We start from the raw sequence: 9,332 nt of genomic DNA, 5'->3' as shown, positions 1-9,332 counted from the left end.
TGAGGACTGACTGTACACCCCTGGCCTAATCCTTACTATACGAGTACAAAATATACTCTATTATAGCTCAAAGTAGCAACCTTATGAGGATTTTTTTTAGACTGGGCAGCAAGAAGTGTTCACTGGTGCTGCTGCATAGGATGGTAAATTACATTAATTTGTATCAAGTCTAATTTCTTTGCCAATTAATGCCCTATCATTATCAGAGCCTCCATGTGAAAAAAAAAATGCAGTCAATTTCAGCAAACCCAAGCAAAATTGTTTAGACAGCAATACTCTTACTGCTACAAATGTGTCATTCTCAGCTAACAGTACCAAATATTCATGACTATTTCAGTCAGGATTAAATGCGTATTGCAACTCTTAACCAAATCAAGGAGGAGCAACATTGGTAAATATACTTCTATTCACATAGCGCTTTTCCAGTCATGTTGACCACTCCAAGCGCTTTACACTACATGTCACAGTCACCCACACCCCGACAGGCACAACAGGGTGCAATGCAGGGTTCCGTCTTGCATGAAGACATGTAGTCAGAAGAAACCTGGAATTGATCCACGACTGCTCTCCACCTGAACATACATTTTTAAACAATGTAGTGCTATTGCGCATAAATTTATGCGACATTAAAATATGCTTTGGAAAAGTAAAGTCATGTTTTATTGATGTTCACATATTGTTGTTATTAAATTGTGAGGGCTATATTTCTCGCCTCAACATTAGGGCTGTGACGATATGCTTTTGTCCCGATTCTTTTCTATTTGATTTTCAATTTTTTTTTTTGGGTGTCGATTTGATTTAAATTGCAATTCTCACAATTCTTCATTATTGCTGATTTTTGTAGATTAAAAACAAGAAAATGTAAAAGAAAAAAAAACCAAAACTTTTTTTTGCTCATCATTTTTCTTAATTTCAATTAGGAAAAAAAAAACAACAAAAAAAAAACACAGTTGCCAGACCATCATTACCCTGCTATAATGCCCATGAAGAAAAGTAAAAATATTAATTAAAAAAAAAAAAAAAAAATAGAAATGACAAAAAAAAATTTCATGGATTATTTTTATTTAAAGAAATTTAACCAAAAAAAAAAACTATTTTGAAATTGTGAAACAAAAAATCCCTATATTTGCTTTTTCACCCTCAAGCTAAATGTTTAAGACCCCGACTGGCTTTCGGAAACAAACCAAACTCCTGTTATCTTGCCTTTAAAGGGTATGTAGACTCAAGGCCATTAGTTTTTAATTCAGGTGAAGAGGTGACTTCAGCTCTATTTTGACAGTATTATCTTGGGACCACATGTAATAAATAAATGACACCCCATACCTCTGTTTTACTGTGACGCATTTACATGGGACAACGGAAGCCTCACAATGAACCAAACTTTATAGACATCTCCTGGATATGATGTAGTGGCTGGTACATGTGGAAGTCTTATCCATTAGGCTACAAATAGCAACGTGTAACAGTAAAAATGGCAATGCATGAAGTGATGCATCATTTGTACCCCACCTTGCGCCTTTTCAGCCTTTTTGCTTCTGACAGTTATGGGTTGATTTGGTCTTTCTGGCTCAGGACCTAGAAAGCTGTCAAAACATTGCTAAGCAGCCTCCATTCTTTGCCAAAAGAGAAATAAAATGTGTCCAGGAAACAAATACAGCTAAATTATGTATTAAATGAAGCCCACTTCTGACCAAATCACAGAGATGCCTTATGGCGTTATTATCACAACACCTAGAAGTTCAGCAAAATATAGTTGATAATTTGCAGAGGAATTAGTACTTCACAAATTACCGCCATGGCACATTTGCAAAGGATTAAAACCACAGACAGTCTGCACAATTATTTTATAAAAATTATAAGTGGCCTCTAGGTAAAACTAATCCCGTCAGAAGAGGGCTTTATTCCAATAGGACCTAGATCAGTGTTGAAAATAGTTTTCTTTAAGATTACATTGTTGCTTCAGGTTAAAGAAAAACAAAACAAAAAAGGTTTAGAAGCAAACTATATGTTTAGGCTACACAAAGTGTGCTGTCAATACCACAATATTACCTGAATATTAAACCAAAAAGTTGAACTTATTTTTCCCCAGGATTATGCAGCTACATAGTCAAGTTAATTTAAAAATGCAAAATGAGTATGAGTATGAGAAAGTAGCAAGACCCTTAAAGCAGGGGTAGGTAATCTTGCACAGACATTTTTTTTTATTTTTTTTTTACTCTGGGTGAAGTGGTTCCTCGTCCTGATAGTCTATACATTTTGTAATCATGAACAATAAGAAATAAAGTTAGACCCATCAGTTTACTGTAAATCTGTAAAAACTGACCAATCCAAACGTTCGGCCAAATTGAAGTTGTTCATTTCTTATATTTTGTAAGCTTCTTCTCCCGGCTCCCCTCCTCCCCCTCCCACAGCGCATACCTGATAGCCACACCCTGCATATAAATAGCGTGTTAGGATGAAAATACAAAGTGAAGAAGAAACCTGGAAGGCCAACATGGCTAGAAAATGCAGGAAAGATTTCCCAGACTCGGCTCAGTTTATTTGCCTCCTCCCGCTAAACAGCTGAGAAAATCGTTGGTGGGAAAAGCTGCAAACGAAAAAGCCTTGCATCACGCAAAGAGCCACTGTTGACAACTTGGCGACTCTCGCTAAATCTGGTGACTTTCAAACCCCCCTTGACGACTTTTTTTTGTGAAAAGCGACTAGCAACATATCTAGCAATTTTTACTGGAGTTACTGGAGACTTTTCTGGAGTTTTTACGACTGACTTGAAAGCACATTTTGTTCTTAAGTTACTATCATGAACGAGCAGCAGGAGCCCCTCCTGTCCTAAAGTACTCACAGGTGGCCAGTCTCAGTGGACTGTAGGCGCAAGTCAGAGAAGTCAAGACAATAACTGCACGACTCCATGTACAGTTAAAATGAATAGCGCATGTGCAAATCTGCCGCAGACCCAGCCCTGCCTTACAGAGTGGGATGTAAATTGCAAAGTGACATTTCTTCTGTCTCTGTTTGGTTCATTTAGATTGTTAATGTCCAGTTTAAACGGTCTGTCCAGTAAGTAGTTTAAAATGTTATATTTTTGGCAACAAATGTTCATGTTTTACTTTGACCAAAAAAACAACAACAACAACAACAACAACAACAACAACAACAACAACAACAACAACAAAAAACCTCAAAAGTAAGAAAACTAAAAAAAAAAAAAAAAAAGAAGAAAAAAAAACAAAACCCCAAAACAATAAAAAATAAAGTAACTCTGCCAAAGTCTCTCTTTTAGGTCACTCTGCCTGTCTGGATTCAGGAGGAGGGTTGGACAAGCCCCACAACATAACAGTCCTTTGGTTAAATTTGATATTCTAACATCTAACATGGAGGACAAAATTGATTTATGCAATGTGGGTCTAAAGGCATTCAAATTATTTTTAAAAGTGATATTCTTTTTTAAAGGAAAAATTAAAAAAAAAAAAAAAAAAAAAGACTATCCATAGGACTAGACATATTTGGGGTGGTTCAGACTCACCTTTTGTTTATCCCACAATGTTATTCATCTCTCCTACAACGTCTAATAAATTTCACCAAATGGCCAATTATGCAAATGAAGTGATGAAGTCATTTAGCGACTTTTAGAACGGCCAATCGCTGCTTTCCTTACTGAGCCGTTGGCAACAGTACCGGCAGGTCTAAAACAGGTGCAACGTTACGGTCACGTGACAGCTAAAGTCTGGTTAAATGCAACAACTTTAAGAGGTCTTTTTTCCCCCTCCCTAATATTACCTTGTATTACAATTTGACCACAGCAAAAGCGTTTTACCCGGTTCTTTAAAAGTCATATGTTCAAATAAAAACTTTGACTCGTTGGGTGCCTCAATTAACTGGGAAACATATCTGAATACATTTATGTAACGTTTTACATTTCTATTTAAGATTTAAAATTACATACATTTGCAGAGTGCCCTGTTACAGCTGGTTTTCATGCTACTTTAACAGTTATAAAGTTAAGCTACATTAATTTACTTGCTAACATTTAACTTTGAATTACGGATACATTACAGCATATTAATCCTGTCCGTTTAAAAAAACTGTATATTTAATTCGTCATTTTGTAAGTTAATTAATGAACAAGAGCGCAGTTTGGTGCCAGAAAAATAATGATGCGGAACATTTTTCTCTGTGAAATAAAGCGAGCCCGGTTTATAGCTGCTAGCTAACCGACACACGTGTTCAGATATTAGCGCAGCTAACATCCGTGACCTCTCTCAGCACAAATTTACTCATTAATATGCTTTAAGTTCCCGACCAATCATAACAGAACAACATTAAATTTTTAACTTAAAACACAAAACTCACATAAAGTAGAAGAATATGCACACACCGATAAGTCAACCACGTGCCAAATCACACTTGTATGAATCAAACCGACCACTTTTACGGATTGACAAGAAGCCAGATGGGGCCCGCCCTCAAACAGCCTGATTGGATAATTAACACATTCAGCAGCTGCCATTGGCTTACTGCATCTGTCAATCTGTTGCGATTTGATGTACGCAAGAAAATGATGCTTTGTCGCCACTCAGTGGTTAAAATCTGCGTATCGGGAGGGCCAAGTGCATTTCAAAGGTTTATCTGTTTGTAATTTGTTTTTGATTATACTAGTAGACAGAGGCGCCATATGGGGAGGAAAAGTTAGGAAGATCTAAGGGCCCCATGACTTGATAGGGGTCCAGAAAGATGTACAAACTATGTAAGAAAATCATTAAACCTTCATTAAAAAATAACAAATAATTATTTCAAAGTTTGTAATACCATATAGCAGTAATATAAACTGATAAACCATTTATATTAAAATAACCTATAGATGTATGCACTGTGATTTAAAACTTTATAGGGCACTAAGTAAAATGCCTTCAAATTAGACATTTTAACCAAAAGTTGTCCTTCTGGTATGAACCAAGACCTTAATTTTGTTGTTACGTTAACAAAAAAAAAAAAAAAAATAAAAATATGAAAAGAAATATGAAAGAAAACAAAGTGATCAAAAATAGTCACTTGCCTCATAAAGGCTTAAACAAAGCCTTAGATTTTTATTATTTCCATGTAAAGCTATTCCTTTTTTTTATCAGCTTGAAGAGATTTAAGTAAAAACAAAAATCTAAAATTTGTGATCAAGTGGTGGGATCTATGCCACTGTCTTTCATAGGGCCAAAAATTCCTGGTGGCGCCCCTGCTAGAAGATAAATAAATATTTTGGTGTTGTTAAATACACATGTAGGCTACAGACAGATCTGAATCTGGTCAGTACACAACAGCTTCCTAGTAGTGGTTAATTAAAGCCCTCTGAAACAAAAGGGGAATGAGTCATTCTGAATGACCCCTGTTGGCCCTGTGATGGACTGGTTACAGGGTGGATGCATCTCATTTCACAGGAACTGGGAAAGACCCTGCACTGGAAATGAGTAGGCTATAGACAATGAATAGATGAATGCTTATAAACCATGTAATTCTGAAAACCCTACTATTTTAGACTGGAAATGACACAGCCAAAAGACAATTACAGATAATACCCTCATCACCTACTCAGCTGGAAAGTGATGACAAAGTTATGGGTCTTTTTTTTTTTTTTTTTTTATCAAGACAAAGAAGAATCTAATGAAGAAGGAGGGGAGGTTGCCTCATATTGGCAAAATGCGTGAAAGCCCAAAGAGGTTTGATTTTCAGGTCAGTGGTCAGACATTTTGGCAATTAATCTTGCACAAGTTTGAAATAATCACATAAAAGCTCCCAGAGGTTTTGAGGTGATGACTTTGTGCTTGCACCTGCTCTCTGCAGGAATAAATTAGTCACTTTACCTGAAAGCAAATGCTTCTCTGTTGCCTATATTTAGACTGTTAGCTCTTGGATGTTGCATAGAGGGCAAGAACTGAAGAGGAACTTTGCTTGTTTCTTTTTTTCATTTACCTTTTTCTTATCCTGTTAATGAATTAAACAGCAATATAAAAAAAAAAGACCTATAAAAAAGGCCATACATGCTGGCCCTCAGTGCTTCCTTCTTAGGACTAGCTTAAACATAGAAATATCTTAAATATGATGTCAGATTAAACGTTTGCCATCATGGATCTTTTAAGTGCAAGTGGAATATAAATAAGTGCAAGGTCTCCTCCCTAAGGAAAGGTTGAAATGTCAAGCATTTTTGTCCATTAATTGTTATGCATCATTTAATTTATTGTGTAAATGTCTTCATTTTTGTAAAATAAAGCACATTTATGCATTAAGTGACAAATACAATTTGAAAACGCACCAAAATTTGCTATTATGCAGAGAGGCTTTCAGGGCTGCATTTGAATGTTTATTGTAATCAACTCCATTTTAACATCATCCCTGCTGTCTTTTCAGAAGTATTCTTTTTTTTAAATTTTTTTATTTAATTTTTTTTTTTTTTTTTTACCACAAATACAAATAGATCCTTTCTATATTTTAATCTTGCATTGTTATGAACAATAAATATGTTGGGCTGCTACGAATGAACAATGGTTTATGCTACGGAGAAAAAGAGCAAATTATAATCAGAGTGAAATGCTGTTGATCTTAAATGTCAAAAAGAACAGTACTGCATAAAAATGTCCAAAAATAGTTACACAGAGGTAAAGATCAGAGGTTGAATCACTCTGTACTTCTTCAGTTTAAAATCTTTGCAAAAAAAAAAAAAAAAGAATATAAATCATAGAACACAAACTTCAAGGGTTTTTCATTAAGAACTGACTTTAGTTAGATATTTCTCTCTTTTAGTTTGAAGTCATTTTCTTACTTCTTGAATAACTCGTTGGTACCAGACATGTATTTTACTCAGTCTCTTCCACATACATATACATGTGATCATGGGTAAATGGCCTCAAGAGACTATGGCTATTTTGTGCAGAACGGTAGCCATATAGGCAACTCTTCACAGAAACATCCCACTGATTAATGAATTGGTGCCCCAACAATTCATAAAAACCGAGTCCTAAATAAAGGCGGAAGTTAAGCTGGTTAAAGCTGCCAACAGAGTTGGCTGTGTTCAGATGACTAAGTGGGTTGTTGTCAGTCCATACTACACACTCACAGACTTTTTCAATCATGACCCTCTTAGGACAAAATCTTCAGTTTTATAGAGCTACAGTTCCTTATGTTCTTCCCCATGACCACCTAAATGTCAGCTAGGGTCCCCATACACATCCATACAAATCCCAAAAGATGTCAAAAGTTTCTCAGAATCCTCCCTCTCAGTTATAGGTTTACACCTAATTTCTTCCTGTGCCCGTCTTCCACATTGCAATATGACTGTACCGATAAAAAAAATCAATCCATTTTATTTAAAGAAGAAAGAAAATATGACTACAATGTAGTTTATATGAAAAACAGTTTAACACTGTACATTGTTACCTTCTCGTAACACAGGGTAGAACCCCCAACCTGTTTCTCCAGGTGCATCAACTTTTATAGGTACAAAAACACTGACAATAATCCCACCAAAAAAAAAAAGCAAAATGATAAAAAAAAATAAAAATAAAATAAATAAATAAATAAATAAAAACAAAAGATGCCTCTTCCACCCTGTGGAGGATTTAACCCATAAAGCCTGATTATCTCCCCAGCAAGATGCCATGCCACCGAACAACGATAAAGCAAGCCAAGAACGCTCACATACCGCTGTTGCATTTTGACTTTTATGCTGGTGACATGTTAATAAATAAGTCTGCTCTCAGAGCTGATTGTTTGTAGTGAACCGGAAGAACTAATTCCTGTCTAAGAGCCAAATCTTTACAAGGGGAAGGGTTTTATTTTGATGAACACACCATGTGGTCAATACATCTGAGGAAAGACCACCTCTTAAAAGATAGTGAGTATGGAGAAATTAGGTCATTTGAAGTGTCATAATATCCAGAATTGGGCCTGTATTTACTTGATTTGCTTGGTATGGTTCTGTGTTTAGTTGTTCATTTAAAGGCTTGATTAAAACATTAAACATAATAATTATTGTGAAAAACACAAAAAAGTAGGATCTTATGATTAAAAAAAACATTGCTTGTCAACAAACAAATCACTGAGATTGATTAAATTCATGGGCGTAGCGGACGCGGGGTACACGGGGGACATGTCCCCCGCACTTACCACATCTCTGTCTTCTGTCCCCCGCAATTTTTACAGCTATTCTAACCACTTGATTACTTTTTTTTTTACATGCTGAAACATGTTTTTCCGAGCCGCACATAAACGCATCACGAGCAGGCGAAGCTACGGCGGCTAACAAGAAACACCGTGTGGTAACAGAGAAGCCTGTCTTTGGTGTTAATCCCAACTTCCAACATGTTCACCAAACCAGCTAAGAGACATTTTAAAAACAAACAAACAAACAAACAAACAAACAAAAAAACCACAAACAAACAAACAAACAAAAAAACTAAGACAGTTTCTTCTAAACAAACCGCGTCAGATGATTCCTGCTGCTGAATGTAGATAAGAGATGAAACAATGACGTTCTGTAATGTTTATGTCACCATGTGGATTTTAAAGATCACAGATAGATGTCAATTAAATTAGCTAAGATAGCTGGTTAAGGCAGAGGTAGTATCTACATTTACTTTGATAAAGTTTTTGGTAAATAGTACTCTTGGGAGTTATTTTGTTGGAAAAATGTTTTTTTTTGTTTTTTTTTTACTTGAGTATTATTATTCTAAAGTAATAATAAGCTGCTCTTACTCAAGTAAAGTTAAACTACTATTTAGGCTACTCTAAGATTACTCACTTCTGGGTAGAAAATAATAGAAATTTATTTGTCTTCCTTTGACTGTTATATTTGTAAAGATTGTGTTATTTAAAGTAGAAAGTAAATGAGTTTTATGACTGCTGGTTATTATTTTGATTGGATGATTTTAATAATGTTATTTGATGAATAAAATCATATGTCAGACTACACAGCATTTCATTAGTTTTTTTTTTTCTAGATAATTTTTTACTCTTACTCATGTAATTATTTGGCTGGGTACTTTTTACTTCTATGGAAGCAACATTGTTCTAAAAAAGCAATATCCTTTGTTGAATTTTTGCTAATTTACCCCCCAGGAATGAATCCATTCCATCTGCACTTCTACACAGAATATCTTTTTTTTATTTTATTTTATTTTTTTAAAATCTTTATACAACAGAAGGAGCAGGGTGAGGGTGGAAAAAGTGGTCCAGAGACCAGTAGAAGGGATGGACATGGATGGTCTTCACAGCAGAAGAAATTATATATAAAGTCCTTCCTTAGAATGACTCTGTTATAACAGACTAAGAGGAAATATTTAAAGCATCAA

Source organism: Telmatherina bonti (assembly GCF_933228915.1).
Source record: "Telmatherina bonti genome assembly, chromosome: 13".
NCBI lineage: Eukaryota > Metazoa > Chordata > Actinopteri > Atheriniformes > Telmatherinidae > Telmatherina > Telmatherina bonti.
The sequence above is the reverse complement of the archived record's forward strand: the minus strand, read 5'-3'. Positions refer to the sequence as shown.